The 15,516-nt window shown below is 50.3% G+C and overlaps 1 pseudogene; it reads left to right on the top strand.

The window, feature by feature from the left end:
• Nucleotides 1–493: 493 nt before the first annotated feature.
• Nucleotides 494–5,055, top strand: LOC146172303 (serine/threonine-protein phosphatase PP1-beta catalytic subunit pseudogene; annotated as a pseudogene).
• The last annotated feature ends 10,461 nt before the right edge of the window (nt 5,056–15,516 follow it).

The raw sequence follows: 15,516 nt of genomic DNA, 5'->3' as shown, positions 1-15,516 counted from the left end.
GATGCCATGCTTATGCACGGGAGACCAGCGAACGCTAAAAACCGCAGGAGCTATTCTGAAAAAGCTGGAACTAAGGCACATATAAGTGTGTAACGAATTCGAAGCAGAGCACGGCAACAGTGTGGACCGAACGTTTTCGTAGCACGTCGTGTGGAGGTAATAAAAGACATCTGCTCCATATCAACACCTGCAGCGTTATGCTGCCGTTTATTTTTTAAATTGAGGCGATATCACTTCCTGGTAGGGGAATTCGTCATCGAGCTCGACTATGCTTGATGCGATAGCAAAAATTAGGACTCCATTCTGACCTCCTGGACTTCAGCTCCGTTGTCAAGCGAGCTGTCGTCGGCCGAGCTGGATTTTGCAGTGAGGAAGGACGGTCGCCGGTGCAGGAGCTTCCCTGGGTAGCGTCCGCTCGGTAGACGTCGGGGTGCAGAAATGGTTGCCATCGTCCATACCGCCACCGGGGCGGACAGCTGCGTCGGATGCCGCGATGGCCGCCATGACCTCGGCGAAGCGCACGAGCACGGCAGGGTCGCCAGGCAGGCACCTTATTGGAAGACAGCCTGGCCCTTGTGGCACCGCTATAGTGGACGGCAGCGTCGACGGAGAGACCAAGTCTCCGGCTGGTCCATCGGCGAACCATCAACGCAGCGGTCTTGCTTTCACAAGCTATGACAAAAACTTGAAACGTAAGGCTAGCTTTAGGGGACGCTGCCACAGAACAAAACAAAAAAAAAATAACGCCCGTTCTTTTAGGTTTCGAGGCTTCTTCGGCGGAGCAAGTACGTGGCACCGCGTGCGGAGGTGCTTGAGAGCGAACACAGCGGCGGCGCTTTTAGAGCTGAGAAAGAAGTAAATATGGCTTATCTGGATTAAAAAAAAAATTGTGATGAATTGCAATTTTGAACATTCGCAGTTAAAGACCACAACGGCCACTCTAAAAACAAAGCCCGCTGCTGCTTTGTTGGCAGTTGCGTCGGCGCGCAGGGTTGTAATGTGCAAAAACATTTGACTATGAAAGAGTGTAGGCTGGAAGAGAATGAAGATGAAGGAGACGAAGTGGGGGCCGGGAATAAAAAGGAGGTAGAAAATCTTCTAGAGCACTGTAACAGGACAGGACAGGACACAAGCCCCGCCCTCGTACACAGGTTATCGTTTCGGTGCGGCTTATTGCAGTGACATTCTGACGAATTTAACAAACCCCAGCAGAAAGAGTATCACTGTATATTGTCTGGCGCATTTTTTTTTCTCAGCTGAGCATAATACAGCGTTTCATAACCCTTATATTTTTTTTATTAATTGTAATGAATATTTTGAAAGTAAGATTTGCAGCGAAGTTTTCTAATCTAAACCAAGTAGGATATCACACTCGAAAAAACAACAACAACAACTTAAATTTAATGTTTACAGAAACAGAATAAATTTAATTTTTGCGTTTTGCGCTCTCTCTAAAGATTATGTTTAGCAAGAATGAACTGCAGAAAAGCGCGCAAATACACTTCCGCATTATAGTAATCTTTGAAGGCCTCGCCTTCAAAACAACGGGTCCGCGAGCCATGGTCTCGCCCGACGATTGACAAATCCAGTCTCCTAAAAACACCGGTTTATTCCAGATAAAGAAAAAAAAGCAAAACGAAGAAACATAAGGCGCTACTGCGCTCAGAGCAGGCCGTTCATGCGCGCGACAATAGAACAGCAACGGAAAGCGGGAAGAATGTCAGAACTTTACCGCGGCGAAACGACGGAGCGAACAAAACGAGCAATAGGGTCAAAGCGCTAACGGCGGCACAAGAAACATTGCTCCTCGCGGGACAGCAACTCACACGAATACGCCTAGGCTGTTCCTGCAGGCACTGCTTCCATCTTCGTGTCTTGGCGAACTTCTCTCAGTCTTCCGTGCACACCCTGCTTGCACATGGCGCTCGCCGGCTGCCCCCGCCGGCCTCTCCGCCGGGGCAAGAAAGGCCCGCGCCTTGCTTCCGACGCGCTTATCTACCGTCGTCTGTCGCCGCTAACACCACGCCCCCCAAGATTATCTGCTTGCTCATGCGCACTTGCGCTGCCCGTGCAAACACAATACAAATAGAAAGACGCGTGCACGGTTTAAAACACTTAAAGGGGCTGCGGAGCCCCACACTCCCCCCCCCCCCTCTCAAGACGGGACATCTCCCGAGATATCGAAGAACGAAACGAAGAAGGGCACTGGGAGGAGTACAAAAACAATGCTGGTGCTGACGAGCTGCCCGCATCAGTCTGCACTGTAAAGAGCCGGTTTAGGTCCGGGAGCCGCAGACGAGCAGTATCGGCGATAGCTGTTGACAGCGCCCGAAACGATTCCTGCTCTTGTCTGTCCAGGACCAACGCGCACCTTTCCGGAGAAGCTGATGAAGGGGTCTTGCCAGGTTCGCACAGTTTGGAATGAAGTGGCGTTAGAAATCGACCATGCCCAAGAATCGCTGCAGGCTCTTGACGTTTGTTGGTGATGGCAGCTGCAATATGGCCTGCAGTTTCTCCTCGTCAGGCCGGCTGTGCCTTGTTCAACAATGAAACCGAGCAGGTTTATTCTGCGTGAAACCAACTGCACTTTGCGGGGGTTAATGGTGATGCCTGCGGCCTGCATTCGTTGAAAAAGAGTGGGGAAATGGATGAGATGCTCACCTAGACTTTCTGAAAACACCACGACGTCATCCATGTATGCCGTTGGATAGTTAAATTGCCCGTGCCGAGGTTTGAAGGATGCGCCGACAAGAAGCCTGTTTGCGATTTTCTTCATGAACTCGATGACTATCAGATAGCAATGGGAATTTCGGACAGTGCTCCGGTCACACGTGTGATTCCTGTAGCTTTAGTAGGTTCCGCAGCAACCTGGAGGCGTAGACAGCGGCCATTCACAACAAAACAGGACTTTGTATAGCGTTTCCGGGATGAGTTTTTGCCGCCTGACTACGTAATCCGCATCAAGGATGAGCTTTGTGCCAGGACGCAAGGCGAACTCGAGGGTTTGCTCGAGTTTTTGGACCATTTTCAAAAGCTGCATAAGCGGGCAGATCCTGGAGCTCCGGAACCAGATAAGGGGCTCATGCCATATGTCGGTACCATCCGAGGCACCAGCCATACCTCCGGCGCCGCCAGTTCATGGACTTCGAGGACATGGCCAGGGAGGCCTCCCGCATCGAGGCATCTTTCTTGGCGGAGTTCGACTACAAGCCACCTCTCCAGCGGAGACCTGCCTCGAGCCGTCTTGTGCATGGCTCGGATCATTGGCAGCCCACAGCGTGATTACCCCCAGCTGCTGTGTGGGGGCAGGCGACTTCCACAAGGTCGCAATGCCTGGAGCGCCTCCTCCTGAACCGCGCCGACTGAGGGTGGTGGCAGGCCAGACCGGGCCTCCCCCTGTACTGAGCCGACTGCAGGGGGTGGCAGGCCAGACCGGGCCTCCTCCGCTGACTGACCGACTGCAGGGGGTGGCAGCCCGTCCGGGCCTCCTCCGCTGACTGGCCGACAGCAGGGGGTGGCAGGCCAGACCGGGCCTCCTCCGCTGACTGGCCGACTGCAGGGTGTGGCAGGCCGGACCGGGCCTCCTCCAGTGACTGGCCGACTGCAGGGTGTGGCAGGCCGGACCGGGCCTCCTCCGGGGACTGGCCGAGTGCAAGGGGTGGCAGGCCGGACCGGGCCTCCTCCGGTGGTTGGCCGAGAGCAAGGGGTAGCAGGCCAGACCGGGCCTCCTCAGGTCACTGGCCGAAAGCAAGGGGTGGCAGGCCGGACCGGGCCTCCTCCGGTGACTGGCCGAGAGCAAGGGGTGGCAGGCCAGACCAGGCCTCCTCTGGTGACTGGCCGAGTGCAAGGGGTGGCAGGCCGGACTGGGCCGGTTGCCGCCGGCTGCAATGCGGGCGTAGGAACGTGGCCAGCATGGAGCCTGGTTTTTTGGTCGTCTCATCACCCGGCAGCCAGGGTACGGGGCTGCTGCAGACATCAGCCTAAGCGACGTAAGAGACTTGGAGAGAAGCCATCTCCTCTGGCCCAGACAGCCCCGGCACCAGAGGTGATTGGCTGGCCCTTAGAGCGTGAAACACGGTCCCAGGACATCAAGGACCAAACGGTAAGTGATTTGCCGTCCACGTTCCGCCTCCAAGATGCCCGCCCTGATAATGCACCGTCGGTGACTGTCAAAATAGCGGGGATAGAAGTTCCCTCTCTACTGGACACAGGTTCCACTGTTTCTGTTTGTGGCGATATTCACGGCCAGTACACGGACTTGCTGCGGCTCTTCGAGTATGGCGGCTTCCCTCCTGAGGCCAACTACCTGTTCCTGGGCGACTACGTGGACCGGGGCAAGCAGTCGCTGGAGACCATCTGCCTGCTGCTCGCTCACAAGATCAAGTACCCCGAGAACTTCTTCCTGCTCCGGGAAAACCACAAATGCGCCTCCATCAACCGCATCTATGGTTTCTACGACGAGTGCAAGCGGCGCTACAACATCAAGCTCTGGAAGACGTTCACTGACTGTTTCAACTGCCTGCCCATTGCCGCCATTATTGACGAGAAGATCTTCTGCTGCCATGGGGGGGTTTCTCCCGACCTCCAGTCCAAGGAACAGATCATGCGACCAACGGACGTCCCTGACACAGGCCTATTCTGCGACCTGCTGTGGTGCGATCCGGACAAGGATGTCCAGGGCTGGGGCGAGAATGATCGCGGTGTCTCCTTCACATTTGGGGCAGATGTGGTCTCCAAGTTTCTCAACAGGCACGACCTGGACTTAATATGCAGAGCACATCAGGTGGTTGAGGACGGGTATGAGTTCTTTGCCAAACGCCAGCTGGTGACCCTCTTCTCGGCACCCAATTATTGCGGTGATTTTGACAATGCGGGCGTCATGATGTCTGCCGACGAGACGCTCAAGTGCAGTTTCGAGATTCTGAAGCCCTCAGAAAAGAAGACGAAGTACCAGTACGGTGGTCTCAATTCCGGCCGGCCCGTCACGCCGCCCTGGGGGCCCGTGAAGAAGAAATGAATATCGTATTTCTGGTGATGTACGGAGGACAGGACCGAGGGGGGAACAAAGAAGATCACACGGAGTGTCTCCACTCAACATGATGCCACCACCGCCGTCGCCGACAGACAAGAAGAACTTAAAAGCTTGCCTCTTCCCCGCATCCCCTGAGTTTCCGCGCCAATGTCGCCACCACCGCTTCCGCGCTGGCCCAGTGCTGGCTCTTCTTTGTGGTCACCGTCTTCATAGCACGTGTGCGGATGCCTTCTTTTTTTTGGCCCCACATTGTTTTTGGCGGTTCTATCCACATATGATGTTATGTTTAGTTCTTATTTTGTTGCCCTTCCAGCTCTTTCTACTGTTGTTTTATACCTCCTATCTCATTCTGCGATGGTTCTTGTGTAAAACTTTCTTATCTTTCATCTTTTCTCTGTTGCTCATGTTGTCCGCTGCATTCTTTAATTCTCCCTTTCCGTTCCTGTTTCGGCACCTGCTCTATGTGAAGGCCAGAAGAGACTGTTATGAACAGGGTAGGAGCTTTCCCCCATCCCCCTTGCTGCTTGCACCTGGCCCTGTAATCCTCAGGAGACTGGGGGGAGTTGCCATTTTTGTGCGAGATGAACTTGATATTTTGAGTGCTGTTGTATGTTTCGAGGGGTATGTTTTAAGCCCGCCGGTAACCGAAGCTCAAGTTTGCGCTGACTTTTTATTTTTGATGCATTCGTGTATACAACTGTTCCTTGAGATGTGGCAATCGAGCATTTGGTTAAAAAAAAAAGGCCTCGATGCTGAGTGAGTTGTGTGGTGCATCTATAAGCAGCCTGACAAACTACTAGACTTGCCCCACGTTGGGCGCCAGATGAAGGCCTCGCCTTCAAAAAAACGGGTCCGCGAGGCGTGGTCTCGCCCGACGAGGGACAATTCCAGTCTCCTAAAAACACCGGTTTATTCAGGATAAACAAAAAAAGCAAAACAAAGAAACATAAGGCGCTACTGCGCTGAGAACAGGCCGTTCATGCGCGCGACAATAGAACACCAACGGAAAGCGGGAAGAATGTCAGGGCTTTACCGCGGCGAAACAAACGCACTCCGGAGATAATGAAACGAGCAATAGGGCTTAAAGCGCTAACGGCGGCACAAGAAACATTGCTCCTCGCGGGACAGCAACTCACACGAATACGCCTAGGCTGTTCCCGCAGGCACTGCTTCCATCTTCGTGTCCTGGCGAACTTCTCTCAGTCGTCCGTGTACACCCTGTTGGCCCATGACGCTCACCGGCTGCCCCCGCCGGCCTCTCCGCCGGGGCAAGAAAGTCCTCGCGCCTTGATTCCGACGCACTTATCTCACGCATAACATTAAACTCGTAAAGACCATCGGGAGTTGCGAAAGCGGTTTTTTCTTTGTCGCCCTCATGCATAGGTATTTGCCAATAACCTGAGCGGAGATCCAAGGTCGAGAAACATTCGGTGCCTTGGAGAGAGTCAAGGGCGTCATCTATTCGCGGCATCGGGTAGACATCTTTACGAGTAATTTTGTTGAGTGCGCGATAATCAGCACAAAATCCTTCCGATCCGTCCTTTTTTTACTGGGGAGGACCATGGGCTTGTTGATGGACGAATAATATCGCGACGGAGCATGTCATTCACATTTTCTTCGATTACTTTTCGTTCCGAGAGAGAAACCCGATAAGGTCGTCGGCGTACAATCGAGTTACCTTGAGTAATGATGCGGTGGTGTGCAACACTAGTCCGTCCCAGTGATGGGGAAGTGGCATCAAAAATGGCTTGATGGGCTTGAAGCAATTCCAGCAATTCTTTGCGCTGGTGCGGCGTGAGGTCCGGACTGATTGTCTTCGACAGCATGGAAAGAGAGACGTGCGATGAATCACGTTGCTGAGGTAGCGGGGCGGTGAGCACCATCATGGACTTAGGGTGAGAATCCACTATGCATGGCAGGGAAGCGCCTTTAGTCAGCACGAGGGATTCACGTGATGTGTTCGTGGCGGCTACTATCGCTGAGCCGCTGCCGAATCGTACAAGACTTGATGGGCACGCTATTCCACGTGCAAGATGACGATGAGATGGTGCGATGAGTACGTCTCCGTCAGTGAGATGGTCAGAAACAATGGTAAGTAGTTCGCACTGAGGAGGCAAACAGTATCAGCTGCGGCAATGAGGGGATAATGTCGTTCAGAAAAGTCAGATGCAAATAACTATCTGTCATATGGATGACACGGTCGCCACAGGAAATTAACGCTGAAGCAGTTGACAAAATATCCCATGCAAAATCATCAGATGCGCACAAGGTGAAATCACAGCAAACTGCACATGGTGGCGGACGCCGTCGATACCAACTCGCACAGTGCACTTTGCTGAAGGGCGCAGATGAATGTCATTGGCTCCACGTAGTTGAGGTCCATCATATGGGGTCGTCACTTTTCGTAAGCGGTAGCACAAATCAGCGTGAATAACAGCAAATGCAGCCCCTGTATCAATCAAAGCTTCGACCAATAATCCTTCAGCGAAAACAGAAATCATATTGTACGGGCGATCAGGAGGACTTTTAGTAAATTCGCAGAGTGCAGTTTGACCTCCGGCAACTGCATCATTTAATTTTCCAGATGGCGGACAAGAAGAGTTGTTGCGGGACGGAGCGGAGAAACTGAGCGGCGGTATGGGGATGGGGAGCGGCGTCGAGATACATGAGCTTCACTAGGCTCAGACGAGGACACTGGAGGCGGAGAGAACCGACGAGGTGGGCTGGGAATAGACCGGCGTTGATAATATGAAGTTGAAGGCAGGTCAGTTTCGAAGGCGTCGTAACCACGGCGCTCGTTCTGAAGGCGGCGGCGACAGAAGCGGGATATGTGTCCTCTAATGCCGCAGTAGTAGCAGACTGGTTGGGAGGGGCGCCAAGGTGCGTAATAGGGTGATGCAGGTTGAGCCGTCGCCATTGCATTGATGTGATTGTAGGGAGGTGCCAGTTGGGGCGGCGGAACAAAAGGAAGGGGTGATGCTGCGACATGCGCGTGAGTCGATGCTGGGCGGGGTGCAGGATGGTCGGACGCCATAGGTCGGGTGATTGTTGCCAGCTCATCTTTAATGATGTTAGGGAAACCGGCGTCATTAGAAGGTACGGAAGAATGATCGCACCCATGTCGACAGAGAGGCTTGAGGGCTTGGAGCTCCTCCCGGATGATGGCTCGAATCAGTGCCCGCAGATCCAGGTCAGCAGAGGTCGGGCCAGTAGCAATGCCGGGCTGCAATCGGGAGGACTGCAGCTGGTCGATGCGTTGGCAGGTCGCAATAATGGCATCAACAATAGAAGGATTCTGGGCAATTAGGGTGTTATAAGCCACAGATTTAATTCCTTTCAAGATGTGGTGTACGCGTTCAGGTTCCGGCATGGTGGGACTAATACGCCAGCAAAGTGCAAGTATGTCCTTTATGTAAGACGCGTATGACTCATCGGGACCTTGGAGGTGAGAGGCGAGCTTGTTCTTCGCGACCTCAGTCCGAACTGCTGGATCCGCGAAATATTGGCGGAACTTCTGCTTGAATGTGGTCCAGTTAGTGGTGTGGGGTTCGCGTTTAATAAACCAGGTTCTGGCGACCTCAATTAGGTAGAAAGAAACATTCAGAAATTTTAGAGCATCGTCCCACCGGTTGTAGTTACTGTAGCGTTCATAGGTGGCCAGCCAGTCATCGACATCTTCATCTCGACGACCAGCGAACAGCGGCGGGTCGCATTGCCGTGTGGGCAAAGTCGGAGGGGGTGGAGCAGCCGAGATAGAGGGTCCTGCCGATTCGTGGGTACTCTCGGTAGACATAACGATGGTGGCAGGCGGTAAACAGCGGCCGGAACGTAGCTCCAGCGAGAGGCAGGGCACAAAACAGCAAGGAGATCAAGTCTCACCTCCACCACATGTGGAAAAAGGCCAAGTCGAGACGGCAAGGTAGAGACGGCAAGGCAAGGGATGCCGTGTCTGGCGTTTATTCCGATGGACAAAATCCAAGCGCGTGCCGGAGCCGGCGCCGCGGGACGATGATGATGGCATGTGCAAGAGGAAGAAGATCATGGTATGTACAAATGAAAGAAGATCCGTGGAGGGCTCACAATAGCTACATGGGCGTCATTGCAAGATCGTCATTGATCACCTCTTTTTGTGTTGGTTTGGTGGCCTGTGCAATCCATCCGGTCGGCTCGCTCGTTGGGCCTTGCTCCTGCAGGAGTATGACTTTACTTTCTCATATAAAAATGGACGCCGTCACGCTGACACGGAGTGTCTGTCACGCTTCTCTCTACCGTATACAGAAAGTGATCACGACGACTTCGATGACCGTCTGCCCTCTCCGTGGAATTTCCCAGTGTTCAGACAAGCTAGAGCAGCGGGAGACCTTCATATTTTGAGCTTTCCGAAGTTTCCAAAGTCATAATTTGTTCCACTTCAGGTGGGCTTTTTATATTTACTGAGTTCAGTTGCAGTGTGGTAATAACTGTTGTCCGAGATAATTTCCTTTCAGATTTGCCAATAATAAAAGTAAATGGTGAGGAAGCCTAAGCCACCTTAAGGGTCAAATGCTACAGTTTTTCAGGTATTGTTGTCGATTTCTTTTACTACTGCCCGACGTGGTCATTGTCGATTTTTATTGTTTTATACTGCCCATTGTTGCCAGAGCTTCCGCCAACTTGAACCTTTCATTTTATGGAGTATATTGCGTCGCAAGGCCCGCCCTCGAATTACCTGTCGGCTATGACACCTTCCAACTGTCGATTCGAATTTGGTCTAGTTGCTGATGACGCCACGTGGTCCTGTGACGTCAGCGAGCCCACTGGGCAATGAGCGCTCGGATGGGCTATGACGCCCTAACTCAAGATCCTTCCGACCTGCCAAAGCACCTGCTGAAGTAGTCATGTCACATGGCGTTGTGACCTCACCACCGTATTGACCAGATGGAGTTCGCCAAGCCAACAGCTGACAGCTTGAAAACTTGCCAACTCGAACTCAAAATTTCCTGATTGATCGGTAAGTTCATGACATCACGAGATGTAACGTCACGTGGCCTGGAGAGGACACGCTTGCCAACCAATCAGCATTCAGCGATCGATTACGTGAACTTGTGACACGCTTTCTGGGCACTAATCCGAGAGTAAAGAGGATGATGACGTTCCAAAGGTCACAGGACCTCTCCCGACGAATCAAAGGATTTGAGGATACAAGCTGCTTTTTTCTCGGAATGTGAACTTTAATGCTATGCCCGCATGTCTTTGTCTTATTTTGACCTAGGCCATTATTCCGAGTTTGTCTCGTTATCGAAAGTGTCGCTATCTTGCGTGACCTCGAGTCATCTGATTTGTGGAAATGCCAGAACAAGATGTTTCCACCTCTTCCGATTCCTTAGTGGCAACATCCGTTTTCGGCATTTCGACCAATTAGATGACTCGAGGCCACGTGAGATAGCGACACTTCGATAACAACGCAAACTCGGAATACCGGCCCTCGTGTTGCCTTACTGTTCCTATCTCTTCTAACAATGAACGAGGAGGCAACACCGACTCATGAATGTGTAGAATTCGATGAAGATTTCGCTTGCATGTTACAGAAAACTTGACTGGTAAGCGTGAATACTGAGAGTGATGTGATTTGATATAGGCGGACACATCTAGAACTACGCGGCTGTGCTGCACATGACGCACTACAGTATTCTTGCCTTACTCTTCATACAGCAAAAAAAATCTCCACATGTTTGATCGTTACCTTGGGCGATGGTCTGCCACTTCGCCCACGCCTTTCGCAATTACCATTTTGCAGTTGTTGTGAATGGCGACATGAGTGAGTCCCGTGGCCAAGTCCCCTCGGTTGTTTGCCGCTGTAACTCAGCCATGGCGAAGCCAGAGTACCAGAGAAGTAGGGCGCAGGGGCTTCCGGGTGTTATTTAGACTGGAAATAATTCTCAGTCTTTCATATTCGGGAATAGAATAATTCTGCATTTTGAGTGTGCTGTGGAATGGGAAAAAGAATATACAAGACTTGCCTCTTTCCGCAGGAAACGCTGTGTACTGACCGAATGGAGGATAGAACTGCGCGTTGGGATAGCTGTACTTTACCGTGGTTCTTCAGCTGTAGAGTTATGTTTTCGCGTGTTATATTTTCGCCGTGCATTAACGCACTTAGGAGGACTCTGGCCTAATAAATGGCCAATTATTAAGTTAAGGTCACCTGCATATGATTTTTAATTATGGAATGCAGGAAGGTTGCGTTAGAAGATGTTAAGAGAAAACCATTAGCGCAGTCATTTTTTTGTACCACAATTCTTGCGAACATCTTCATGTTCTTTTTCCACTTTGCTACAGAGTGATGCGAAACGAGGAACCACTCAGATGTGCGCTCTCATTTTGAAAATACCGTGCCAATCTGCGTTTATTTATGCGCTACTTCCACGTTCTATCCATAGCAAAACTCAATTTTTCTTTCAATGGTCAGAATAGCAGCAGGTTCAGACACCTCGATACCTAATGAAATGCGGTTGGCCTGAGGGGTGAAAAGGGCATGTAGAATTTAGCTCATTGCACAAAACTATGTTCCATCACGCGTTTAAACTTGCTTCTCATCAGAAGTGGGCAATCCCGCAATAGCCAACAGTTGAAAACCTTGAATAACTGTATGAAGTGAACAGAAGAGAAACTGTTTTCATTCTGCTTAACCTGCAAATAAATCCACAATCGCATTGGCGCAGTTAAAAATTTTAAATATCAGATCAAACTTGCCGCAGCACTATTTAACAACTGCTTATTCAAGATCAGTTGCCTTTCTCAACGGCCGCAGAAGCTATTTTGCTTGCTTTATGACGTTTGTATCGCTACTAATATAGCGTTTCTTAAACGAAGAGGAAAAATAGTGGCCATGGGTTTTTCTTTCGTAGGTTTCTAGAATCCAAAGGAAGAAATGTTTTATTTTCTTTATCGAAGAGAACGTGTGAGAATGAATATCTTGAATTCAAAATCATTTGTAAAGTAGATTTCACTTCAAGCCAGGCAGAGTATTTGGAACCAGGCGACGCTACGTCACTTACTTGACTCTAAAGTATTTAACTTGCTACATTAGATGCCAAAACAAAGCATCCTGACTGCCTGAATAGGATCAATGTGCTGAACACATGCCCATTCTAGTAAGTGAACTCGTTCAGAAAAGTTAGAACGCGCAGCTACAAAAAATCGCCGACGATTACGTTACTTCCTAATGGGAAATTTGAGCACAGCTCATCAGCTGTTTCACCTTTTCGGTAGATTGAGACACATAATTAGGGCAAGACATGTATGCACAATCACAGACAACTTTTAGGCAGGCGGTTCGTAATGGCGAACGGCAGCGACTATGAGTTTCTGCTCGGGCGGTGCACACATCGAGATCCGCCGCCACAGATCCGGCGCTCTGAATGATTGCCGCCGCACAGGGATGGCATTGAAGGAGGAGCGAAGAGAGCAGTTAAGTTATCGGGAGTTCGCGCGAGGCAGCGCGTGGGGCCATTGGAACGTAGCGCGACGAAGAGATAGCAGCTACTGACTGATGGTGCTGACGCCACTAGCGAGTCAAGTCAATGGGGCTCTGCGTTTCGGCTTGGGATATACGCACCGTGATCCGCTGATAACGAGCCGGCGCTTCGGCAATCGGAGAACATCGTCGCCGCCCCACAGGAGCAGATGGGGGAGGGGGCGAGTAGTAACCACAGTGGCGAACGGTGGTGGCAGGAGCGCGCGCCGCAATCGGAGAACACGCGGGGCCGCCGCTACGGAGGAAGAGGGAGGGGGGAGGGAACATGCAGCAGCGAACGGTGGCGGAAGGAGCGAGCGCTGCCTAAATCCCTAAAGTTGAAGTTTATTAAGGCGAAAGCCTTTATTGCCTCATCGTTGTCATCAGCAAAAGTGTCACGCGGCTCTGATTGGTCGAGACGGGATGACGTCATGGGGGTCTTGACCAATCACAGAGCACCACCAGCACAGTATGCGTGAATGCGCCCGTTATATGGCCATATGTCAATCAATAATCATTTACTAATTGATGAATAATTATAATTATAAATAATGACTAATTATATTTACCATTTAGTGCCACGTTCGTAATAATTAATTACTAATTATTGCCGCGACCAACACAGAACGCGCGAATGCGTGCCTTATATGACTATATGCCCATTAATTATCAATGAATAATTAATGCCTAGTCATTTATTGAATAATTACTAATTAGTGAAAGTTGCGTAAATAAATAATCAATTGCTAATTATTGCCGTGCACACGGTAAGATCAACCACACAACAGTAAACGCAGAACAACTGCTAAGATACATGGAGCGCGATCTCGTCACTAATTAGCTGATGTCATCTCCGCGAAATGCATTCACCTGAGGACAGGCGCAAATTTGGGGCAGCACTCAGGCTTTTTCCTTTCATCACTTTAGTCGCCAAAGTGTCCTCAAATTTTTCAAAAGTTTGTTGAGGGGGCTTTAGCGCTGTCCCGGTTGCGGATCTGGTTACGAGGGATAACGCCAGCGGCGACGACGATGACGACGGCGACGCGAAACGCAGGAACGGGCGCCAAAAAGCTGCGCTCTAAAAAAAATTTAACAAGATGACACCCGTGCAGTGCATGGTAAATCTGTATAAATGACTGAACGGCTTGTACTCGAATGCGATGACATCTAGATATTAGGATGTCGATGCAGGCAGTCACTCTCAGTGGCTCTAGGGTTTAGATATGCACCCGGGCCATGCGAATAAATCTGCATTGTAGGTTAGCAAAAAGCCATTGAAAGATTGGAGCTCAAAGGTAAAGAGGGGGCATAATGTTAGGATTGTAGCGAAAGAAATGTTTACAGAGTTATTGACAAATCGATGGCCCGATTTATAACATCATAACGAAATATAAACGAAAAAAAAATCAACAGACGATCAACGAGATTCACGCTGAACACACGAGAGATCGCTACTTCTGTACAGCCTGCCACATGATTACGTGATTATCGCCGAAGAAAGGAAATGATAAAAATATTAGTTTCTGTATCATTAATTATTCAGTAGCAACTTCCTTTTAGATAACATGGGATGTCCTGTAACCGTCAAAATTTCCTTCAGTTCAAAATTTTCTAGCTCAATTGAATCACCATAGCACTTTGGTGAAAGAAGTCAGCAATCTAATGCAACCTCCCACAGAGAGGTTTGTCATTTTTTTTGAAGCGGAGAGGCTTCAAAAAAAAAAAAGGTGGGGAGGACTCGAATGTTCGATTCCCACCTCAAGGTTCAATACGAAAGAGTTGCTCTTGTTGGCAGCTCCTTCCAACTCGACCACGTGCCCATGACAACTAGTATTCGGATGTCACATAACCCGCCTACCAATCAATCACACGTCCGACGATTTCCATAAGCGAAAGAAAATTTGTGCAATCAGCGCAGGCGCATCATTGCACTTCCGACCTGTCAGATTGCGACCATGTGATTTGCCAACTAACGCTTGCCAGTAGCATGCTCGTAAGTTTTTGAGGCTGCGAGATTTTAAAGGGGAAGTGCAAGGGTACGGGAGTTTATCATCTCAAACGACCAACTGCCAAAGGTATCTCGCAATATTATGAGGCTACGATGCCGATGCCTCCGGGCAATATTTGCGGACCTTAGGGCACTAGCGCTCTCGCACTGAAAGCCTGTCTGATGTATCCTTGTGACTATTTTAAGTCGGTGAGGTTTCAAATGGTTCACGCTGACACCACCAGTGCCGACGGGCCATTTAGGGGGTACTTATGCTCACGAGTTAAAACATAATCAGTGGTTTGGTTTGGTTTTATGGGGCTTAACATGCCAAAGCGACTCAGGCTATGAGAGTGAGAGGCGCCATACGGAGGGCTCCGGATATTTCGACCACAAGGTCCTTTAACGTGCGCAGACACCGAATAGCACACGGGCGCCTTGCTTTTCGCCTCCATCGCAAAGCGGCCGCCGCGGACGGTATTCTGTTCCGCATCCTTGGGCACAGGAGTTTAGCACCCTAATCGCTGTGCCAACGCGGTTAGGCAGAAAATAAACAATGAAAGTGGACGTTCCTAAATTGACTTAAATCGTATTGTTTCTTCTGCAAAATCAGGGGGGACCACACGTTTTGTGTCATTTCTTTACTCAAAGTACTAAAACTGTGGGTTTGATTCTAATCACCGTCAAAATCCCCTCGTTTCTTTTCCGCTTAATTATTTCCCTTTTGTTACAGGAACTTGCTATCAGGAAATTTGGTGTCAGTTTGGACATTTACACATGTTCCTAAATTTTATCGTTGCATTGGGTTTTTTTCACTCGTAGCCAACGCCGACAACGCCGAATTTTCTGCCGCACAAGGCCCTCGATGATGTTGCGTTAATATCTTGGGACATCGGCCGATGAAGCGATATACAAGACATCAATGTTGGCACGATGCACTAGCGGGTGGCGCAAAAGGTGGCATTGGATTGAGGCGCCTCTGTGTGCGCACGTGAAAGGCGC

Source organism: Amblyomma maculatum, unplaced genomic scaffold, assembly GCF_055883805.1.
Source record: "Amblyomma maculatum isolate TAMU_Amacu unplaced genomic scaffold, ASM5588380v1 scaffold_13, whole genome shotgun sequence".
Taxonomy (NCBI): Eukaryota; Metazoa; Arthropoda; class Arachnida; order Ixodida; family Ixodidae; genus Amblyomma; species Amblyomma maculatum.
Note: the sequence above shows the minus strand (reverse complement) of the source record. Positions and strands in the feature narration are given on the sequence as shown.